At 44.6% G+C, this 23,926-nt stretch overlaps 1 pseudogene; it reads left to right on the top strand.

Moving 5' to 3' along the window:
* Positions 1 to 5,918: 5,918 nt before the first annotated feature.
* On the top strand, positions 5,919 to 14,839 carry LOC137848983 (ATPase family AAA domain-containing protein 2-like; annotated as a pseudogene).
* The last annotated feature ends 9,087 nt before the right edge of the window (positions 14,840 to 23,926 follow it).

The raw sequence follows: 23,926 nt of genomic DNA on the forward strand, positions 1-23,926 counted from the left end.
CCCCGCACCCCGCACCCTCAGCAGCAGCCGGGGGCAGCTGCCGGAGCCCTGCTTGCATGCTGTGGGGCTCAGCGAGGACCAGGGGCCCCCGCTGCCCGGCCCCACTCCCCCCGAGCCTGCCCAGGCTCCAGCGACCGCCAGCACCCAGACGGCGACGCCCGACGGTGAGTTTGGGGCTGGCCCAGCCGGCCGCTGGGCGCCCCACACCCAGGAGCCATGGCAAAGCTGGCAGCGGGGGATGCTTGGGGGATTGCATTGGCTTGCTTTTTCCTCAGCGGCGACACTTGCAGAGGTGCCTGAGGAGCCCCTGGAGCTGCTGGAGCTGGGCCCCGATGCCTTCGCCGAGGCCTTTCCCCAGCTGGCAGGGGACAGCCAGCAGCTGCAGCACCTGCAGGACCAGCTCCCGGCCGACCTGGACAGCTCCGGCTTGGAGGAGCTGCTCAGCTGCCTCGATGCCGTGGAGCCCCAGGACGCCTTCGCCGCTGTCCCCAGCAGTCCTGTCCTCAAGCGCTTCCTCTTGCAGCTGCCCGACCTCTGCGAGGACATCGAGGAGCCCAGCACACAGGGACTGGCAGCCACCAGAGCGCTGGGTGAGGTCCCCTCAAGCCCTGGGCTGCACCCCGACAAGGTGCAGGCTGGGCGGGCGCTGCAGCCCCCTGCAGCTGCTGTGCCGCCACTCAGCTCCCCCCTCAAGCCTGCAGCCCGGCCCCAGCTCAGGAGAGCCCTGCCCAAAAGGCCCCCCCTGCAGGAATTCATCCCTGCCCGCAGGAGAACCCTGCCCCAGCCTCCCTTGGCTCCCCTCAAGAGGCGCCCCGACCCTGACTGCCTCCCTGCCCGCAAGAGACCCCTGCCCCAGCCTCTCCCCAAAAGGCCCCCCCAGCAGGAATTCATCCCTGCCCACAAGAGAACCCTGCCCCAGCCTCCCTTGGCTCCCCTCAAGAGGCCTCAACTTCTCCCAGCCCTCAGGAGAGCCCTGCCCAGTCCCCCTCGCAGTCCCCTCCAGAGCCCCCCGCTCTGGAGGGGACTGCCCACGGCTCTGCCCACGCAGCCGCGCACGCTGCAGCGTCCGGCGCAGCCCCGCGGGGACTACGTGCCCTGCGTGGGGCCCTGGGCGGGCGGCGACGCAGCACCCACACCGCTGGAGGAGCAGGAGTCGTCGGTGCCCATCACGCCGCAGCAGCGTCCCGAGCGGGAGCGCCTCAAGAAGCTGGCCCAAGAGGAGCGGCAGCGGGCGGCCCACCACATGAAGATCGGCCCCGGGCAATTCTTCGAGCAGCGGCAGAAGGACCACGCCAGAGCCTACTCTTACGGCTACCCGTGACCGACCTCGGGCTTCTCCTCGACGGCCCCCGCAGCACCCAGGCCCGCTCAGCACGCAGGCAGGCACAGAGACCTCTGCAGGCACCTGCTCCAGCTTCAGCCACGCTCCTCAGCCCTTGCCCCTCTCGCTTGCCCTCTCCCCTCTCTCGTGCTGGACCTACGCACTGCTTGCCACTCTCAGGGATGGGCAACGGCAAATGCCAATGGCAAATGCGCGCGCGCCTCACCCAGGAAGGTGGCAATGGCAAGCTGGGGGGATGCTGGCAGCAGCTGGGCTGGGAAAGCTTGCCCATGGCAACTGCTGCTTGGGACACCAAAGGGCTGAGAGACAAGACTTAGCTCTTCTTTCGGGGCATTGCTCTTCTTTGCTGCCTTCTGGATTACATTCCTCTCCTTAGGTGCTCACTCAGCAAGGCCTCTGCCTGCAGCTCTTCTTGCACTGGGACACCGAGGGGATCAGAACTGGGACGTTGTTGGGATAGGAAATGATCAGTGGGATGGGAAGTGATGATGGGGATAGGAACTCATTGGCACGGGAAAAATGGGTTTTATTTGTATTAAATTTACATTTTTAAATTTTATTTAATGTATTGGTTGTATTATTTATTTCATTAAATCCACTTTATTGACTGTGTTGTACAGTATGGCATTGTTTCATTATTAGAAAATGATAAGTATTTACTATTATTAATTAAACAATATTTACATATTTTATACATTATAAATTATCAATATTCTCATTTCTAATTTTGTTTGTTTTTATTCCTTTTCTACCCTATTAAACTCTCTTTATCCCAGTGCACTGCTTTGGACTTTAGTTTTCCTTCCGAGTCGTTGTGGATTCACTCCGGATGGGGGGACATTAGCGAACGCCTGTGTGCTTCAGATCCAAGGTCACCTTTGCCCTCAGCTCAAGATCCATGTTTGCATCTGTTGTCATGAAGCAATGTTAACAACAGCAACAATTAAGTTACCTTATTTATTATTTCATGTTATTTCATAATTTCATGTTCAGTTATTTCATGCAGCCCGCTCCCGCTGCCCATGCTCAGGCCGGGCATGGATGTGGGCATGGCCAGCACGGACGGCAGAAAATGGGTGCATGGCTGGGTGGGAGTTGGGAATTCAGCCTTGGGATCAGAACTGGGAGGTTATTGGGATAGGAAATGATCAGTGGGATGGGAAGTGATGATGGGGATAGGAACTCATTGGGATGGGAAAAATGGGTTTTATTTGTATTAAATTTACATTTTAAAATTTTACTTAATTTCCTGGGTTTTATTATTTATTTAATTAAATCCACTTGATTGACTGTGTTGTACGGTATGGCATTGTTTCATTATTATAAAATGATAAGTATTTAATATTATTAATTAAACAATATTTCTATATTTTATACTCGTAAGGGGGTGTCGAGAGGCAGGAGACCTTTTCTCCATGAACACCAGCGACAGGACCCACGGCAACGGGGTTAAGCTGAGGCAGGGGAAATTTAGGCTTGACATAAGGAGGGGGTTCTTCACAGAGAGGGTGGTTGCACACTGGAACGGGCTCCCCAGGGAAGTGGTCACTGCACCGAGCCTGTCTGAATTTAAGAAGAGATTGGACTGTGCACTTAGTCACATGCTCTGAACTTTTGGGTAGACCTGTGCGGTGTCAAGAGTTGGACTTGATGATCCTTAAGGGTCCCTTCCAACTCAGGATATTCTATGCTTCTATGATTCTATGATACATTATAAATTATCAATATTCTCATTTCTTATTTTGTTTGTTTTTATTCCTTTTGTACCCTATTAAACTCTCTTTATCACAGTGCACTGGTTTGTTCTTATACTTCTTCTTATACTGTGGAGCCCAAAACTGCACTCAGTACTCAGTACATGGAATACCAAGAGAGACTGCCTGGCATTTTCTCTTCTCTGCAGAAGCTCTGTTGCTAACACTGTCCAGAAATCACCACTGTCACAGACAGTAGTAGCATTCCCTCCTCCCACAGTTGGTTCTTCCCCCCAAGACTTAGACACCATCCAGAAAAATAAGAAGAATAATACTAATAAAGTAAATAAAATAAAATAAAATAAAATAAAATAAAATAAAATAAAATAAAATAAAATAAAATAAAATAAAATAAAATAAAATAAAATAAAATAAAATAAAATAAAATAAAATAAATTAAAATAGTCAAAAGCCGTCAGGAAGGCAGTGGTGCAGACTGTGGAGAGCCTGGGTTCAAATCCTTCTTCTGTGAGGCTCTGAACCTATATCCCATCACAATCTCTCTGCTAATGTATGGCAGGGAAAGGAGGAAGAAAGAACATATCTCCTGCACTTTCCATTTATTGTTGACTGACAATTCTGTAGAGTTATAAAGCCTCAATCAGTGAGATACAGGGTTCTTCTCACATTGTCTCACTGTGCCCTAAGCGGAACAGCTCTCATTTAATAGATGCTTCACCACAAAATCATGAGTCACCTGCAGTTTTGAACTTTTCTGGGATCAAGTCCCTTCAGATGGTTGAGGAATCTGCTCCAGCACCTATGTAAACTGGTGCTCTACTAAGCTAGTGAGTGAACAAGAGAGAAATCCTCTGCTAGATGACTTGACAAATTGGGTCTGAAAATAGTGTTGAGGCAGAATAGTCCACGATTTTTGCCTTGGGTGCACAGAGGGATTGGGTGTTGTAGACTTCTTTTATTCTTCATTAAGATAAACATTTTCAAAAATGTGCTTGTTCAACCTTGCTCCCACTGTGTGCATGGGAGGGAGATAGCTGAAAGTAGGGAGCGTTGCTTGGATCCTGCAAGTGGCTGAGGTCCAGTGGGGTTGGAGGCTTTCTTCCTCCTTTTGGAAATGCAAAGCAACCCTGCACCTCCCCTGCACTTGCAGGAGGATCGTGACAGCCCAAAGCACAGCGGCTTTGTAATTGCTGCATACACTTCGATCGGATTTACGTTTGGTAGCAGGGGCCTGCAGGGATGGCGTCTGTGAGAACAGTCCAGACAACAGCCAGCTCCAGATAGCTCCAAAAGGGCCCCGGCGCTTGCCAGAGCTGAGCCAATAAGCGATGTTGTTTGCACCTCTGGGAGAGCAGATGGAAGAAGGGGGAAATACTGCTGCACAACAGAAGCTGGAAGAGCAAGGAGTGAGAAGCAGCCCTGCAGCCCCCAAGGTGAGTGCAGCAGGAGGCAGGAGGTGCTCCAGGCTCACAGCAGCAGTTCCCCTGCGGGCTGTGCAGGGAGAGGCCCCCGGTGGAGCAGGCTGTCCCCCTGCACCCATGGGTCCCCCATGGAGCAGATCTCCACGCTGCTGCCCCCCTGTGGGTGGAGGAGCCCCCGGTGGAGCAGGTGGCTGTGGCCTGGAGGAGGCTGCGGCCTGTGGAGAGCCCCCGCAGGAGCAGGCCCCGGGCCGCAGCTGCAGCCATGGAGAGGAGCCCACGGGGAGCAGGGGCAGAGAGGGACCTTGGAGGAGGGAACTGTATCCTCTTTTTTCATCGGTGCTGAGATTGAGGATCAGGATTTCGTGGTAGGAATTTGTTTAGATGAACCAATTTACATCCATATGGGCTTTGTATGTTTGTTTCACCTTGTCTTGCAGGACCATCTTGGCTGGGTCTGCAGTGTTGTGCAAAAGTGAAGTTTTTCACAATAAAGAGCAGCTTTTTTTTCGGGGAAAAGGCTGAGGTGGCCTTCATCAGAGTCTTGTGACCTGAAAATGCAGAAAATGGGTGCATGGCTGGCTGGATGGGTGGGTGGGAGTTGGGAATTCAGCCTTGGGATCAGAACTGGGACGTTGTTGGGATAGGAAATGATCAGTGGGATGGGAAGTGATGATGGGGATAGGAACTCATTGGGATGGGAAAAATGGGTTTTATTTTTATTGCATTCAATCCACTTTATTGACTGTGTTGTACAGTATGGCATTGTTTTATTACTATAAAATTATAATGATTATTATTTTATCTTATCATGTTTGCATCGGTTGTTGTGAAGCAATGTTAAGAACAGCAACAAAATAGTTACCTACTTGCTAGCAGCATCCCTATGTTTGCTGGGGTCTGCTCTGTGCATTTTGAAGACCGTTCCATGCTATTCAGCCCCTTCAGGAGGAAATGGATGGTTCTAGGAAAATGCGTCTTGACCTGATGCAAAGCTGTGACTCAGCACCCTGCAGCCCCCTCAACCCCTGGCATTTTACCTGCAGCCTCTCCAACAACTCTGATGTTCCCTGCATCGACTTCAACCACTGCGGTGGGACCTGAGGCCCCTCAAAGCCTTGTCACTCGCCCTGCAGCCCCTCGAGCCCCTGGCATGTTCCCTGCAGCCCCTCCAAGCCTGGCACAGGCCCTAAGAGCTGGCTCCGGGGACTACCCCGGTGCTGTCTCAGGCGCCAATACACACAAGGGGAAGGAATGCATGCAGAAGTCATCTCGTTTTGGAAGAGCAGAAAGTCCTCCCAAGAAGGGGAAGGAGCAAGAGGAAGGCAAGGCAGCCTACCCCAAGGTAGGGCCATCCCAGGGAACAGGAGGCTGTTGGAAAGGAGAGCAGAGAGAAAAGCAGCAGCAAGCAGGTGATCCCCATCCCTGGGCGAGCTGCGAGCCATGGGACAAGATTGCAGCTGTCCTCTAGGCGAGCACATTGTCAGCTGGCTGCTGCGCTGCTGGGATAGCAGCTGCGGGAGCCTGGCAGCAGAGGGCAGGGAAGCCAAGCAGCTGGGATCCTTCTCTGGGGAAGGGGGCACTGAGAAAGCGCTTGCAAACGGGGCACAAGCCCTCAGCCTCTGGAGGCGGCGCCTGGCAGGCGTGAAGGAAAGGGATCCCTTCAAGGAAGATGCTGTGGGCTTGCTGAGGCTCGAAGAACAGACGCTGCTGGCTGCTACCAGCGTGCTGCAGCAGCGGCAAGAGAGAGCAAACCGTGGTGGTTTTCCTCAGCTGGGCAGCTGAGCTCCAGCACAAGCGCTCTCTCCCTGCCCCTCCTCCAACGCCAAGGGGAGAAAAGAGGCTGGAAAGGGCTCAAGGGCTGCCAGAAGGACAGGGAGATCACTCCACAAGGAGCGTCACGGGCAAAGCAGGCTCAGCACAGCCTGTTCCAGTCCAGCCCGGGGCCTGCTCCTGCGGGGGCTCTCCACAGGCCGCGGTCTCCTCCAGGCCACAGCCACCTGCTCCACCGGGGGCTCCTCCAGCCACAGGGGGGCTGCAGCGTGGGGATCTGCTCCACGGGGGACCCATGGCTGCAGGGGGACAGCCTGCTCCACCAGGGGCCTCTCCCTGCACAGGCCGCAAGGGAACTGCTGCTGTGAGCCTGGAGCACCTCCTGCCTCCTGCTGCACTCACCTTGGGGGCTGTACAGAGCTTTCCCACTCCTCCCTGAGCCAGACGCTGCTGGGCAGCAACTTTTGTTCCCTTTCTTAGATGCAAGATCCCTTCTTAAATTCAGTCCAGCCAAGTAGGAAAAGTAAATGTGGACAGCTGTACCTTGGCAAAGAAGATAGTAGGGGACAAGGAGGTTTAGCAGTCAAGATGGAAGGTGATGCCATGAGGCTTACAGGCTAGTAATGTTCTAGTGAAACCCAGCCTTCCTAAAGAAACCTGCCTGACTACTTCACGTGAATAACAGACTCTGTTCAGCTATTTCCTAACATAGAAAGGGTGCTGACTGCTTCTTCAGAGTAACATGGTAGTGATACTGCTGAAATAGTTGTGGTTCAGACGTAGATCTGATTTCTCCTAAGCACGCTCAATTCACAGCTGTTGATCCTCCAGAGGAGGCTTTGCAATTGAACACCTGGAGAATAGGTAAATTTCCCGCTGTTGTTCTCCTCTCCTCTTGTTTTGTTTTGTTTTTTTTTTTTTTTCCTAGTAGCATAGGCTTAAGACTCTGAAGAAACGGGCTGCTTTTTTTCATTTCCAACACTGGCTGTTCCTCCTGTAGAGATTATATCAAACAGTCTTGAAGTGCTTGATGACTTACCAGTCTGCAGATTTATTATCAAACCAAAAAAAACCCCGACTTGGTAGACTATTTTTTTCCCACTTTTGAATGACTACTAGGAAGAAGGTTGTTCCGGCATCAAGAAAGTCACGTGGAATGTAATAAAATTTATTGAACCAGTAAATAAAAACTATATTTTTCTATTAGTTCCATTGTTTCAACTCTTCTGACGCTTATGGATGGCATAGATAACAGAGGGGAGATCGTGGTAATCGGAGCTACCAACAGACTGGATTCTATAGATCCTGCTTTACGAAGACCAGGACGCTTTGGCAGAGAGTTCCTCTTCAACTTGCCAAATAAAGAGGTGAGAACTTAAATTGAATGTTAGTGCTACCATGGCAAAGTCCAACTTTATAGGAAGAAAAAATAATTGACAACTTGAACAAAAGAGTGATATGTGGAGACACTGCAAAGTTGTACCTGTTTGCTTAATTATTTAGTCCACTTGGGCGTTTTCATCATGAAGTTGTGTTTTTGGTCTCAATCCTTCACTTCTGAATGAATAGGGGACGTGTTTGCATTTGATTGTGCCCCGAATCAGTGGTAGTAGTTTGAGTCATAATTATTTTCTTCTTTATAGTAATTGTAGCAATTTGAAACATTGTGCCAGAAGTGCTTTCTGTGCATTTACTGACTGAAAAGCAAATGTGATGAAGTAATGAGACTGTCACAATGAAAGCTTGCTAAGTTTTAGAGAAGTTTTTTGGACAACAAAGAAATGTTTCTGGATAAATTTTTCATTACAGTATTTTCCTCTGGGTCATTAGGTCTCGTAGTTTGGAAACTTGTTATTGAAACTATAAATGCCTTTTCTTTCATTGTAGGTTCCTAGAAAAAGTTCAGTATAACAAATAAGAAATATTCAATTTCCTGGTTGAAAATGCAGAGTGTATATTAAATAACTGTAAAATACTTGAAAGTTGAGCAAGTAAGAAAAGTGTATTAATAGATGAGGGGTTTTCAGGGAGGACTGCTTGTTTGTTTGTTTGCTTGCTTTTTGGTTTGTTTGTTTCTTGTTGGTATTTTTAAGGAAAACTTGGGACAAGCTAAAACGCAATGATTTTGCTTCCAGGCTAGAAAAGAAATTTTCAAGATTCATACTCGTGACTGGACCCCTAAGCCACCGGACATGTTGCTTGATGAACTAGCTGAGAAATGCATTGGTAAGACTGAAACCAAAATGGATTCTTGCTTGTGAGCAAGTTGTAAAGAACCTTAGCTTGTACCAGGCAGTACCCAAGCTCTTGTGCCTTGCTGCACAACTAGTCAACGAGGCAGCTGGCACGCCTTCATAGCAATCAGAGTTAGATGCTTTCATCTATTTACTCTTTGTTGTCGTTCTTTTTGTTGTCTGAAAACGTTAAATGGTTCTGGGGCATCTTCCTCAAGAGTATAGTTTTTGATGAGGAGTCTGCTTCAGCTGCATAAGCGCAGGGTATCAGGCAGTGCGCAACATGAAACTTCCCTGCAGAGCGGTAGCACTTTGAATTCCCTGTTAACCTGTTTGGTTTTGGCATTACAAATTGTTTAAATGTTGCATGTTGTAAACCTGGGCCTTGACTGATGTAATGTTTGATTTTTGTTTGTTAGGATACTGTGGTGCAGATATCAAATCTTAATGTACTGAAGCTGCGCTGTGCTCTCTACGCCGATGCTATCCTCAGATTTATGCAAGTAGGGAGAAGTTGCTACTAGACGTTAATTCTATTAAAATAAAAGCAAAGGACTTTTTCATGGCTCTGAAGAAGGTTGTTCTGGCATCAAACAGGATCGTGGCTTCACCCGGACAAGCACTATCACCCATTTTCAAGCCACTTTTTAAAAGATCAGGAGCGAATATTTTACAAGTTGTGCAGAAGATCTTCCCGCATGCACAGCTTGCACTAAAGGAGGACCGACAGCAAGGTATAACCACAGCATCCACTTCTTTATAATTCTGCTAAAGCAAAAACTTGTGGTTTGTGCAATCAACTTAAACCTTTCAGACACAATGATGGTAGAATTTTATTATTTGCATGTGCATGTCTTTCTTTTGGGCATGTCTGGAAGATAACGCATAGGTTTTATTCTGGATTCGAAACTGAAATGCCAAATGGAAGCCCTGAATGACTCAATACACAGTAAAGGACGATGCGTTCTCTACTGAAGCATCCTGCTTCTGACGGCAGCTAAGATAATTAGCATTTGTAGAGGTTGACTTGAGGTTTGAAGTATAAGGCAGCTATTTTTCTTTAAAAAATCAAAACTCAGATATTTGGAGGGGAAGCATTTCTAGGTCAATGTTTCTAATTCCTTTCTGAAGAATGTCGGGACCAGGATACAAGTATAACTGGTCTAAGCTAAATACTGTTTTAGCTATCATCATTTTTAACCAGTCTCCTAATTTAAATGTTTGTAGATCGTACTATACATGTGCACGTGAGATCAATTAGCGCTGATATTTACTAGATGAATGGAATTCTGTGGCCATCACATCCTTAATCCCCGTGCTTTCATTGTGGGAACCTCCTCCAGAAAGAAATGGTCTTGTTTTTTTTTTTGTTTTGTTTGTTTGTTTGTTTGTTTGTGGTTTTTTTTTTAGCTATTTAGCAACTGCGGAAATTGTTTGTAATCTCCTTTATTCTAAGGGGGAGAAAAAAATCACCAAGAGTAGCGTACCTTATACGTACACATCAGTGGGACTTAGTACAGCTTTGTAGGGCCTTGTGCCATCTCCTTAGATCTGTGGTGGGATGAACTCTAGGAAATAGCTTTCAGTGTGTGCTCTCAAATGAAGAAAGGGTTTTGGCACTGATTTAGAAGCTGTATTCATGTAAGAGAACGAGACAAAGGCTATTCAGGAAAGTTAACAAACCTCTTTTGTCTTTCAGACCATTTAAATCCTATTTTACAAGATGATACGTTCGACAGTGATGACGATGCATCCTTGGTTTCTGGAGATGAATTAAAAGATGGAATGCCTGACAGACCAGAGAAAAAACGCCTCTGTTTCAGCAGGTAAAGAAAGATAGATCCCTGTTATGTTTAAATTCTCAGGACTGCTGAGTCTTTGTAAACAGTTCCAGCTGTTAAAAGTGTGAGGGGTGGTAGACGAAGGGGTAACATCAAGTTTGTGTGTTGAAGGGGTGCTTGGTATTCACAAGGAGAAAGGGTGAAGGGACTAAAGTGGTAATGAAGTTGCTCTGAATGACCAAATTGAAAAGCCCAGGCTTGTCTTCCTAAGCCAAAGTGATCCGTAGACTACCAGAACACGTTGACTTAATCCATGGCATTCTTTGAAAGACTCAAGACCACATAAATGTCCTGTCTGTCCTTTTAGCTAAAAATACCCCAACTTTATGGGTTTGTGTTGCCACCTTTTGCCCTTCTGTTTTCCAGGATTCTTAAACCAATGGTGAATTATGTAGCAGAAAGAAAACTGAGAAATGGCTTGTTAAAACACCTTGAGAAAAATCTGAATGGTGTCTTTATTTGTTAAGCCACCAAGTTGTGTTAATCTTGTGGTATTTTAGTATGGAAGTCATGCAAGCCCACTGTTGGAAAGTTAGATCATGTTGTCACAGCTGGATCAGTTATTTTTCTCAGTTTCTATTGCTGTGCTGTCCAGAAGATTTTCTGTCCTCTAGAGCAAGGCTAAGTCTCTAGCATCTTTGATTTAAGCCAGCAAAGGTACAGCCTGATTGTAGTGGGGAAACAAATGCTCCTCACAAATTTATTTCCTAGTAGTAAAGCAAGATTGCAGGGATATTAATTTGCAGTCTTGGTTCAGTACAGAATAGGCAACACAAGGGAAGAAGATGAAACAATTGGAATGACTGAATAACTTAACTGGAAATCATACATGTATTTAATGTACTGCTACCATTTGGATTTTTTGGGGATGGAAAAGTAAGTCTATAGGAAAATTACTTGGAACATCTGTGTGTGTCTATTCAGCACCTCATTTATAAACTTGTTTTCTTAACTCTTGTTCTAGGAGTGCTTTCTGTGAACCAACATCACGCCGGCCCCGTCTGCTAATAGTAGGAAAAGAAGGGTACGGCCAGGTTTCTTACGTGGCACCCGTGGTGTTGCACGCTTTGGAGAAGTTTCCCGTTCACACCCTGGACCTTTCTGTTCTGCTTACAAACGTTGCACCGCCAGAAGAGATCTGCAGACAGGTACCTTTTTTCTTTTTATTCTCATCGGATTCACTGACTGTATGTAAAGGATCAATCGAGTTGCAAGTAAGGTGAGCAAAATTCATTGGTAATGGAGGTGGCGTTGTTTTAATGTGCCGGGATGTTTGCTTCTGTCTGAAAATCCCCTTTTCTTTTAGACAAAACCACAAACAATCTGGATGTTGTACATGTCCACATTTTCCATACCCAATTTTACAGTGATGATGTTGCTAGCAGCTCAGGAAGCTGGGCGGTGTTGCTAATAAACATCTCTTTGTGGAAAGAAATGCTGCTCATCTCCCTGGGATCCAGAAAGTAGTTCTCATTGCCTCCGAAGACTGTGTGCTCCCAGTAGATGGCTCTGTATCAGACTGCATGTCGGCTACTTTTTGTAGCCTTCTTCTAAATTGTATTAGTAAGGCAACCAAGGTTTGGGGCTTCTGTTTATTTTGTTTTCACACGGACATACACAACTTGTGCCGTTGCAGTATGTGCAATAAAAGCATTAACATTCACTAAACACTTCATTTGCACGCTGATGTGGTTTTAACTAGAAAAAATAAACAGATCTGGTGTTTTTACTTTTAGGCAGGAAATCCATTTTATTGTTTGGCATCACTACCTTAAAATATTTTTACCTTTAGTGGGAACATTTGAGAGCCATACAAGTAAGGACAGACATGTTACACGACTGAATACTGATGTGTCCCATAAGAGGGACATTTCCTTTCTTTGTTATGCGATGATTGTGGCTGTGGCCATATAGCTACGGTGTCTAGCCACTGCCTGAATATATCCTTCCCATCTTCTGACTAGAGTTCTTCGAATACTGGTAATCTGAAAGGGTGCACAGAGAAATTCCTTATGTGAAAGGATGCTTGCCACTCTGTTCACATAGTTTCCTTTCATGGGGCAGTCAGGTGGCTATGTAGCTATGTATTAACAGGTTATTCTACGTGTTTTAGTTTTCTTACCCAAGCTTTCCTTTTCACTAGCTGATCCGAAATGCTCAGAAGACAGCACCAAGCATAATTTATGTCCCAGATATCCATTTATGGTGGGACAACGTTGGACCTGCCTTGAAACTTACTTTTCTAACTCTAACTCTTCCAGCATTTTCGCCAGTTTTGCTGCTTGCTACGTCTGATGTACGTCACTCAGATCTCCCAGAAGAGGTATTTGTCAATACTTTTCTTACTATTTCTTCAGTGTCTTGTAATTTATGAATGCTTTCAGCATCAAAATGCTGCGCTTTCTTAAATGCCTACTGTTATTACTCAGGCACCCTAACAAATCACTTAAAATTTGCTTAGAGAAAAAGAATACTGTGAAAGCATCTGCTTAAGGTTTTTTCTGAGTCAAGCAAGTGACTTTCACCCCCTTCTCATGCATGCAAATAATAAATTAATACAATAATTCTGGTGGCTACAAAGTGGTTCAGTCAAGAATATGCAGTGCTTGAAATGACAAGAAGATGTTTTTACTGAAGAGATTTCTTCTGACAGTCTGCCATTCCATGCTATGTTGGGTAAACTGCTAATAATGCAATTTAGTAGAGAATTGAAACACTTTGATTAAAAAAAAAAAAAAAATCAGTTTCTTTCTTCATATAGGCCAAAGCTTTCCAAGCTGGAAAGCTGAGTTCCAATTTCTGCTCAAGTAACTTTGGAATGGAATTCTAGTTGTATTCCTAAATAAACTGTAGTAAAAGTACATGCAGAACTTCATTGACTTCTGAGAGTTTACATTAAGGGAAGGTGCCCAAAACAGGAACACGCTGTTCTCATTCCGATTATTTTGTCTCAGTTACTGGGGGAAGAGAACAGGTCTTACCTAGATGTGTTTATTATCAACTGCTTTGAAAGTGCTTGAGTTCCCACAGAAGTTTTTGTACAGGTTCTAAATTCCTTCTAAAATAAGTAGTGAAATTCCTTACCTACCTTTTAATACTAGAAATTGAAAATGGAGGAAGATGTAGAGGTACTAGCTACTTCAGACACCTTTTGGTAGAGAAATAAAAACTCAGCAAAAAGCCCTCACTTGTCTGCTGAAGCCTTTCTCTTCCCTCTATAGCCATAAAGGTTCTAAGTAAAGGATGCAGCAAGGCAAGTAAATACAAAGGAAGCGATGTTGGATGTGGTGAAAGCCATTACTTTATCAGTGTAGCGTACAATCCCTTCACCAAGATTTAATTCTACAGGTGATTCTTAAAGGTGATATTTGAATTTGCCGTGCCAGCCTGTGAAAATGTAGCCATTTAAGGCCAGGAAGATAACTTTTTTTCAGTTTGTGTTCTTCAGGTTATTATTCATTTTAAAAGGTACTCATCTTTTTGGAATAGAAGATGAGTTTTTGTGGCCTTAAATCTGAAATGTCTTTCCTCCTTCTGCTTTAGATCCAAAAATTATTTAATAAGGAATTTGGAGAACTGTGCAATATTGAGTTGCCTGGTAGGGCAGAGAGAGCAGCTTTTTTTGAGGACCTAATTCTAAATCAAGTGGCTAAGCCTCCTGTAAAGAAAACAGGTGAGGAGGATATAAGAAGTACATCTAAAACTTTCCTATCGAAGTTACTAGCTCTTTGGGATTTGCTTTGGTGGTCATTTTCTGTCAGTAATTTTGTCATATGCTTGTATTTGAGTACTGTAAATTGGCTAATTTTTCCTGATTAATTGAAGTTGATCGGACATTGGAAGTCCTGCCTGTAGCACCACCAGCTGAGCCTCAGAAGCCACAAGAGGAAGAAGTAGGGATGCTGGAGGAGGAAGAGGAGGATACCTTGCGTGAACTTAGAATTTTCTTGAGGGACGTTACTCACAGACCTGCCACTGACAGACGTTTCAGGGAATTTGCAAAGCCCATTGACCCACAGAAGGTAAACTAGTGCTGATCTGTGTGTGTCTGTAACTTTCGTAACTTTTGTAACGTTCGTATTTCTCAGCGTTTTGGGGAAGGTTCAACTTCGTTTTTAGGGCTGCACTATTAGGATTTTGCAAGAAGCAGAGGCAGTGCTTTTACTTCTGCTGACTCTCAGATGTCTCTTATCGGATTATTCGCTGAAAGCCCTGGTTTCATTCTAAAAAGCCAGTCCAAATGCCAACACAGTCTGCTCGTGAAAAGGCTTTGATATGTAGGCATGTCACAGCACTGAAAAGCACAGAGATCTTTCCTTATAATTACAAACAGTACTTACAGGACTACTTTAATGAAGCCCTTTATTGGACTGTCAGTTCCTGTGGGAACAGGAATAGGAGCAGCAGTTTGTAAAAATAAGTTTTGAGATCCTGTTCTCTGTTTCATCTGGAACTCCTCAAGAGGAATCAACCATAAGTGCAGTGTGTTTTCTTTTTCCTCCAATAGGCTGCTTAAAGCCCTTTATTGGACTGTCAGTTCCTGTGGGAACAGGAATAGGAGCAGCAGTTTGTAAAAATAAGTTTTGAGATCCTGTTCTCTGTTTCATCTGGAACTCCTCAAGAGGAATCAACCATAAGTGCAGTGTGTTTTCTTTTTCCTCCAATAGGCTGCTTAGATCCCTTTTTCTCCTTAATTGATTAGATAAGCCTAAACTAGGGGCGTATATTTCAGAGACAGGTGTAACTTGACTATACCTGCGGATCAGCAAAGGCCTCTTCATGTGGGCATCCACTGGCTTTTCTTCCCCTTTTCTCCTAGGTTCTTGAGCTGTGAAAAATCTAGACAGATACGTATGTCTTCATCTGAACTAGTCATTAGGCTCCTCTTATGGTCTGAGGGAAGAAATCAGCACCTCTGGGCCCAGTTATCTCATTCTAAAGCAGATGCCTGCAATAGGTACTTCACAGGTGCAATTTATGCACCTTTTCCTCAATGTTGACAGCAAAAAGAATGTCGGATGGCTTACTCAGCTTTCACTGTTGTGATTTTCTGAAGCAAAGTGAAATGAATTTCCCACCCTCAGTGTTTCTTCTGTACCATGCACGTGCTTCTGACCTCCCTACTTCTTGTTGTCCTCTCCTAGCAGCTCTAATGCCAGTTGAAAGAGCCCTTCCATTTTTGAGAAGCAAACTGGTTAATTTCAGCATCTTCTGATGCATCGCAAATGTTCAGGGTTTTTAGGAAGTCGTTTATTTAAAGTTTTCAGAGTAATTTTGGTAGACAGTGTGCAAGGTTAAGAAAACCTCTGAATGCTTGTATTTGATCTGCAGGTACCTGACTATGCCACAAGGATTAAAGAGCCGATGGATCTTTCAACAGTTCTGACTCAAATTGACTCGTGCCAGTACCCCGCTGCAGGAGACTATCTGAAGGACATCGATCTAATCTGTAACAATGCCTTAGAGTACTACCCAGATCAAAGATCTACAAGTGAGGATGTGCTTTTTAGCCCTAGTTTAAAAAATCTGTCAAACGTATAGATGGATAAATGCTGTGTGCGGACAATAGACTTTGGATGGATTCGATGATTTTGGACATCCACAGAGAACATCTCTTACCACATTGTAAATATTTTATCATTTTGCTACTTGGGCATGGAATTGTGATATAAATGTTCCCAAGGAACTAGTGCTTTTGTTTTAATTAACTTCTATGTTGATATGCTGAAAATATTCACTGAGATAACCTTTCGGAACCAACCTATGAAGAAAGCAATTTTTTTCTGTGATCAAAACAGTTTCATTGGTTGGTAGACAACATTCAGTTAAAGTCTGTAAAATTTCAGATTGTCACAGAGCCTATGTTTTGCAAGACACTGCATATTCAATGGTGAGGAACAAAATGGATACAGAGTTTGGACGACTTTGTGAACAAATTAAAGAATCTCGTGAGAAAAGAGGTACGTGCTTTAACGCTAAGGATTTTAAGACTTGTCTCTGCATTTGTAACTGAAAATGCACAACGAAGATCTTTGGTATCTATTCTTTATTGCAAGGTCGCACCTCTCCAGCATGTGCTCCATGTGACAACTCCAAGTCACCACAGCAGAACCCTGCTACTGAAGACGACAAACCAGATGAAGAGAGTAATGAAAATGAGGCGATGACAGCGGCACCTGTAGATGCCAGTACACCCATTTCTAATGGTAAGTTGCATTTTATTCAGCTGCTCTTGTCATTCATACCTTCTCTGTTCTTGAGGCGCAACAGGTGTCTCTGATGCCTGGCTCTTTATGCCAGAGGTATTTTGTTTTCAAATTTACTTCAAAATGTGAGAGAGAAATCCAGAGGTCATCCATTCAATATAGTTATGAATTAAAGTTCAAAGAAAGTTGGTTTACAATATAAAAAAAAACAAAAAACAAAAAACAAAATAAAACAAAACAAACAAACAAAAACTTTGACGGCCCAATTGCCATTTAGTCGCCCCTAAATTGCTAATTCTTGAGGTAAAAAATGTTGTGGATGGCAGTTTCTGAATACTTAACTAGTTTTTAATTATGCAAAATGGTATTTTTACCCCCACTCCACCCCTCCCTTCCCCAAATGCTAAAATCTTAGCTACCTCATACTGTGATTTCCAGTTGAAGGAGGGAAGTCTAACTAGTGAGAGTGGGAATTTTGCCATGGACTCCACCCATATCCTTTTGCAATACTATATGAATACTACGAATGTTGGGCAAAACCACAAAGTTTGTTTTTTCACAAAAGGTTTACCGAATCAGGAAGCATACGAGGTATAAGTCTTCACGTTTTTTCTCCTTTGAATATTCCCTTAAAATTGTCTCATTAATTAATCTCTTCCAAACATGTATTCAGCTTTTGAAGTCTTCAGCTTGATACCAGACTCGAAGGAGAGCTTATTTCCAGAGGCTTTTATGATGTTCATCTGTATTAGTTCATGCAGTAAGACAGTGACTTTATCAAATAACCTCACGTTGTATTAATACTGCCAATCCAAAGTAAGAATCCTCAGCATGTAAAATCCTGAAAGTGACTGTTTAGTGAATGAAATTCCATAGCAGTGTGTGTGGTTTGTTTGCTTGTTTTTAATCTTAATAGCAAACTGACCCCATTAACTTTCAACTCTTTTCTCAGCATATGTAGGCAGTGGTAGCTCAGTTCCTTTGTTTTCCTTGTCAGTCAAGTAAGATGAAGATAATGGATTTTGAAGAAAGAATTCTTTTGGTTATGTTTTGGATTACTTTTTTATGCTGTCTCTTTGTAGGTGCGTCAGAAAGAAAGTGCAGAAGGAACAACTGTGCGCATGCTGCAGCAAAGCGAAGAAGGAGTTCTCAATTCGATACAGAGAACAGAGTACCAACAGATGACCAAAACGATAGTGATGAAGAAGAGTTTGTGGACAAACATGTTTCTGACATATGTCAAGTAAAACTTAACACTGAAAAGGAAAGTGCTAAGCTTTGTGAATATTCCCCACCAAGATGGGGAACTATAACTAATGAAAATCCAAGTTCAAATGGTAAGGGAGAAGTCCAACGGATCCTTTAGCACCTTATTCTTGCTGAGGAGGATTGCACTATTTATTAGCTTTAGCCTTCAATTTCACTCTATTTTTTCTGTTACAGCTCTCAAAAGTCATCACACAGTTTATTCCGTAATGATGTTGCTCCTCTAATTGTGCAAGCCAAGCCCGCATGTTTCTGTAGGTGCTGTTTTTTTGATTCTGAAGTCTGTTTTTTTCTAATGGTACCTAACTGAAAGCCAGCAGTCACTGACATTCTTTTATTGTACGAGGTGCTTTCCAATAACGAGCAGCTTAGGTGAAAAAGCTGCACTTCAAGATGCGTGGATCCAGAGTAACATGTGGAATAGGAGACTTAAGCCCTAATGTTGTACTCTAAGATGTGTTCCCTAACCTGAATTGGCAACATGACTATTTTTTTCCACTATTAAGCTTTTCATTAGTGCTTTTGGTTTGTTTGTGGGTATTTTTGTTTGCTTTTTTTGTCTTAGTTTCTAATTTTTGTGGAGCAGTGACTTTAGCTGGAAAGAAGGGAGAAGCCAAGTATTTCTCAGTGAAGACGATAACAATTCTGTCTCTGTATTTGTAGAAAGAGACTGTTTGGCAGGTACAGGATACTTCACTGAGACTGTATTCTAGATAAACAGAAAACCTGACTGAAGAAATCTGTGTCCTTCCAGATTCCTGGGCATTTCAAGCGGTGACTCCTGGACGTTCTTGGGAAGAAGACCAACAACAGATAAGTGATGAGAACACTGTACAAGTCCCTACGGAGACAGACTACATAGTTATTGTGGATCGCTATGAGCTCAAAGTATGTCTAATTTCAGCTTTTTTTTAATGCTCAAATAGGACATATTCCGTTATACTCCATATTCAGTTTCGCTTTGTCTCAAGGCTGAAGTCTAGCTGAGAATTCCCCTGTGCCAGATGCAGTATTTTTGTATATTATGAAATTAGCCTCTCTAATTTTGAGAAATGCTGAGCCTGTTGCAAAATTGACAGAACGAGCTCTTTGGGGTCTGTTTAATAGAAGTCCTACGTGATAAGTTTTGGGGTGATGAGGGGAGGGGACATTCTGACCACATTTGGCGCAGTGCAGGAGGGCCTGGACGTGCTGTTCCCTTCTGTGAACTCACGGTCGGTATTCCCTCTCCGTCCTGTGCCAGAGACGTGAGGTCACTGATCCATAAATGCCCGAGATGGTTTGCCTCGGAGTTGCCGGTGACTTGTAAACAAGTGATGCAATTTTCAGGATAGCACGGTTTCCCCTCCTCCCTTTGTTTCCTCGCTATTTCCCAGTCAGGTACCAGTATCAGTGTTCAAGTCCGGCTGTCGGTTGTATCACCTTTGCCGAGTGTGTGCTCACAGGAATCCAGTTTTGTGGTGTTATTAATTAACTTTCTGACACTGTCACATCAGGCACTAAAGGTGCTTCCTCCTGCAGTCTACACAAGGGATGTGATGACTCAAGTTTTCAACATCTTTATTGTCATTGGTAGTATTAATTCTGATGTTCATCTTTTATTGCAGTCCATCACGTTAGTTTGGTTTGGTTTCGGTTTGGTTTGTGGTTTCGTTGTTGGTTTTTGGGGTAGCTCAGGGCCTCCTGAAATACTCCAACCACTCTGCTGCATAAATAGTTGTTTCTTTTTCTGTGGAGATGGGAGCCACCAAAAATGCCTCCTTTCCTTATCCTGTAGCAGCCAGATGGCATTTCGTAAGGCTGCGCCGTGCCTCCCTTTGGCTGATGGTTCATTTCCAGTTCTCTTGCCTTTCTGAGAGCTGGAAGGAACCACACCAGGACCACTCACCTCTTTTCGTGTACCCTTCAGAGTGCAGTGAGCTGCAAGGTGTTGCATAAAGCAGCATCTCTGCTTCCAGGGGATCCTTTCTACCCAGCTCTGGAAGTCAGCCCAAAGGGAGCACACGGCTGCTGACGTGGGAGAACGTGAAGGGAAAAACAGGCAAGAACTCTGACCACGTTGCTACTAGCTCTTAGAAGACCTTGGAGATGGATCATGGAGAGCTTAACGATGCAAACATGCTTTGAAAGTTTGACTTCTGCTTGCACCTAACAGGTCCAGAAGAGCTCACTTCCAAAAAAACCAACAGGCTTCCAGTTGTGTTTGGAGCCGTTCCAGAAAGCCACTTGGTGTTGCAGGTTCTCGTTGGGTGTCTTGGCCTTCTTGACCCACAGCTTGAAGCCGCTGCCCCTTGCATCTGACAAATGTTTTACAACTTCAACTTCTTTGCAGGTTCTACTTAAATTTGGTGGAGGAGGCTGTGGCTGAGCAGAGAACTAATTTGTTATTTCACTAACTGGAATAATTTACAATGGAAAGAAGCTTTTTTTAGTTCAAAGTTGTGTTTCTGATTACAGCTTCCGGTATTTTACCTCGCAGTCCACAAACACTCTTCTTAAACTTGATTCCTGACAAGTCGCTTTTCTCAATTCTCGTGTTCTTGGACTCCACCAGGGGAAAAGGAAGGCCCTGCTAATATTGCTTGGCTGTTTCCTTCCGGAGGAAGGAGGGGAGAGTTGAGAAAAAGAGGAATGAAGTAAAATGAATTTACTCTTTGCACACGTGCTGAAAGAATAGGCAGGTGTTCTTGGGAATATCTCATTTAAATCTCTGTGTATGTGTTTCGAGAGGATGCGTCCTCACTTAGAGGAGCCAACATCCCATTGCTGGACCTAATCCTGATGGGGCTGGCATCTGAGGGTTACGCGGGCTGCTCCCGGCAGAGCTCTTCCCACGCGGGGAGGCCGAGGGAGCCGGTCGAGCACTGCTCCGCTGCCTGGAAAGATTCAGTCATTTCCACCCAAAGTGAGGAAATAAAAAGCTCGGTCAGCCATTTCATCTGGAGATACCCCGCCCTCCTCCAACAAATACGAAAAAGGGAAAATGTAGGCTTGGGCCCTCACATATCCCAGCAGTTTGCACCCATTCGGGCGATGCGATTGGGGTCGGGGCAGGCAAAATAGAAGTTACCTTTATTTTTTTTTTAATTTCGGCAGAGGAAGTTATAAGGTTGATGTTGCCCCTTTGATATTTGATTTAACCCACTGACTGCCTGGGAAGGAAGGAGTCTGTTTAGTTTACCTTTGTCCTAGATTCAGTTTTAATATCTCATGTTTAATTGGAGGGGGAGGGGGGGGAGGAATCTTTATTCTTAATGATTCATGCCGCCTCAAAGCACAGTGGTTTCTACTTGTGTGCTGCCTTTCCCACTGGGGGAGGCAAACAAAAGAACAATAATTTCAGACTCCTCCTTCAGTTTCCAAGAGAACCTTAGCTGCTCAGGGATAGCTCTGAATTTTAAAAGCATTTTTTTCTTCCAAATTATGTATTGATTGCACATAAAATAGCAGCACCGTAATACGCAATTTCAAACAAATGCACGGGGGTGCTTGGTTGCTTTTAATGCTCCTCCTTTATTTTTATTTTATTTTTTTTCCTCCAGCAGAAAACAAAAAGTGGATTCTGTTCCCATAAGCCGCTCTTGCAAAATCTGCACAAACATTTATTAGTCTAGACACAAAATATTCTCAGCCGGCCTCAGCCTGACGATGGCAAAAAGAAATAAAAATAATAATAATAATAATAAAAAAAAGAAAAGGCAAGCTAATATTGTACTTGGCTGTGAAAAGGGAAGGGGGGAATCATGCCCCAGGCTAGTGAAGCTGTAACATTTTGCTGGGGCTGCCTACAACAACAGATGCATCTCGTTCCCCTGGGCTTCCAGTCCTGCCTATTCTCTCTGCTGAACTTGGCCGCTCGCAAACATTCCCTGTGAGTACCACACCCCGGGCTTCTCCTGGACGCTTTTGATTTGATTGAATGATGGCACCAGGCATGCTCCTCTTCACCAGGCCTGCTCTTGTGCCCCAGAAATCATGTAGTGAATTCATTGATTGGAAAACGTGCAGAATAGGTGGGATCTGGGGTGACTGGTAGAAATCAAAAGGGTTTGAAATAGGCGATGTGACCGCAGCTTAAACCTGCAGGAAGGGAGCATCGACCCGAATGGTTTATCTGAATCTTCAGCTGCAACTTCTGTAAATACCAGCTCCTTCTCCTCATTTGCTACCATGGCAGTTTGCAGACTTTTGCTGAGTTAAAAGGACAAATCATAGTTGTGCGCGTTTGTTTGATCAGGCCTTTACCTCAGTGCTCACGTTCTCAGACTGCTGGGGTTTTATATTTTTGTCATTTTCTTAGAAAATGGCGAATGATGCATATCCCGGCTTCCAGATGATTAGTTCCTTTTGCTCCCAATTTGTGTCAGGCTGCGTTTGGTTGGAAATGAAAATGTAATTGCAAATTCCCCTCAACAGCACAACATGTCTGTGGTATTAATTAAAGCACTGTAAATACGTAGAATATCTGAGAATGCATTCCTTCAAGCATGGCCGTGTTTTTTTAAACCTACAGAGGAGGCAAAATACGGTATTTAGGCTTAGTAGATGAAATGTATTGCTTCTGTGGTGGCAGATCCGTGTCTTGAGATTTTAAACCTGGTGTATCTCATGCTCGAGCCTTCAAAGGAGATGTTACATAGACAATAAAACGTCCTGCTTTTCGGGGAGGGCTCTCCTTAGGTCACGCAGAAAACGCCTTCAGTCTTCACTCACTGCAGCATTCACAAAGTGAATGCCTTCCTGTAAGGTTAGTCACCGATGGCCACTCATTCCATGCTTTCACTAAGAAAAACCTTCGCAGCTTTGAATCTGAATTTCCTGCCCCGCGTTTAGGTGAGCCCGGAGCGGCGTCAGGCATTGCTGGGCTCCTCGTCCGGCGGCGCTGGTGAAGTGAAAGATGCCAAAAGTGAAGTTTGACAGTGAGCTCGGGGGCTTGTGCTGGCCCGGTGGCTCTCTAAGCCCCCGTGTCTGAGCAGCGGGAGCATCCGAGCAGCACAGGACGGAGCTCAGCAAGAGGCTGGGGTCAGGGCACTGCTGCAAATAGCAATGCTTTGCTGGCTGCAGAAGTTAACCAGGTACACAGCGCTGTTTTACTACATGGTGGAGACCTACGGAGAGTGTTTCTGCCCTCCTTTTTAGCTGAAACATCCCCAGATTCTAAGGGGAAAAGGAATAGAAGGGACTTGCGGAGTAATGTTCTAGTGAAACCCAGCCTTCCTAAAGAAGCCTGCCTGAATAATTCCTGTGAATAACAGACTGTTCAGCTATTTCCTAACATAGAAACGGTGCTGACTTCTTCTTCAGAGTAACATAAGTTAGTGATGCTACTGAAATAGTTGTGGTTCAGACGTAGATCTGATTTCTCCTAAGCACGCTCAATTCACAGCTGTTGATCCTCCAGCGGAGGCTTTGCAATTGAACACCTGTGGATAGGTAAGTTTCCCGCTGTTCTCCTTTCCTCTTGTTTGTTTTTTTTTTTTTTTTTTTTTTTTGTTTGTTTTTTTCTTAGTAGCATAGGCTTAAGACTCTGAAGAAACGGGCTGCTTTTTTTCATTTCCAACACTGGCTGTTCCTTTTGAGCCCCGCCTTCTATTTTTGCAGTCACAGGATACGTGAATGTAAATTCTTGGGAGAGAGGTAGAAAACTCTGTTTCAACTGGTGTCTTTTTCGGCTATGTGGGGAGACCAAATAGGGTGGTTTTGAATCTTCTGGCTCTTATTCAGAGCAGCAGCATGTGGAGGGAGACAGATGCGTGTGCTTTTTTAGTGCAATGGCTTCAGAAGCAAGAGGGGAAAAAACACTTTCTCTGGGAGCTGGAGAAGGTGTCCTAATCACAGGAGAGGTTTCTAAATGGCATATCTTTGCGAGTGTTCCTGTAGTCCGGAGGTTTTTGTTTGTTTGTTTGCCTTTGGAAGGTTTTACTGTTAATCTTCACGTCCTTCAGCAGAAGTGAGAAATGTGATTTTATTTTGTGCAGTGTCGTGGACCCTCCGAAATCTACTGGGAAGGATGAATACCTCGCACAGTACCAATGTGATGACGGTGGAGACAAGGAGAAACCAAGAAGATCAAAAGAACGTGACCTCATTTCAAAAGAAAACGTTTTGTACGGCAAAGAGACTTCTGAGCC

Source organism: Anas acuta, unplaced genomic scaffold, assembly GCF_963932015.1.
Source record: "Anas acuta unplaced genomic scaffold, bAnaAcu1.1 SCAFFOLD_246, whole genome shotgun sequence".
In the NCBI taxonomy this organism is placed as follows: domain Eukaryota; kingdom Metazoa; phylum Chordata; class Aves; order Anseriformes; family Anatidae; genus Anas; species Anas acuta.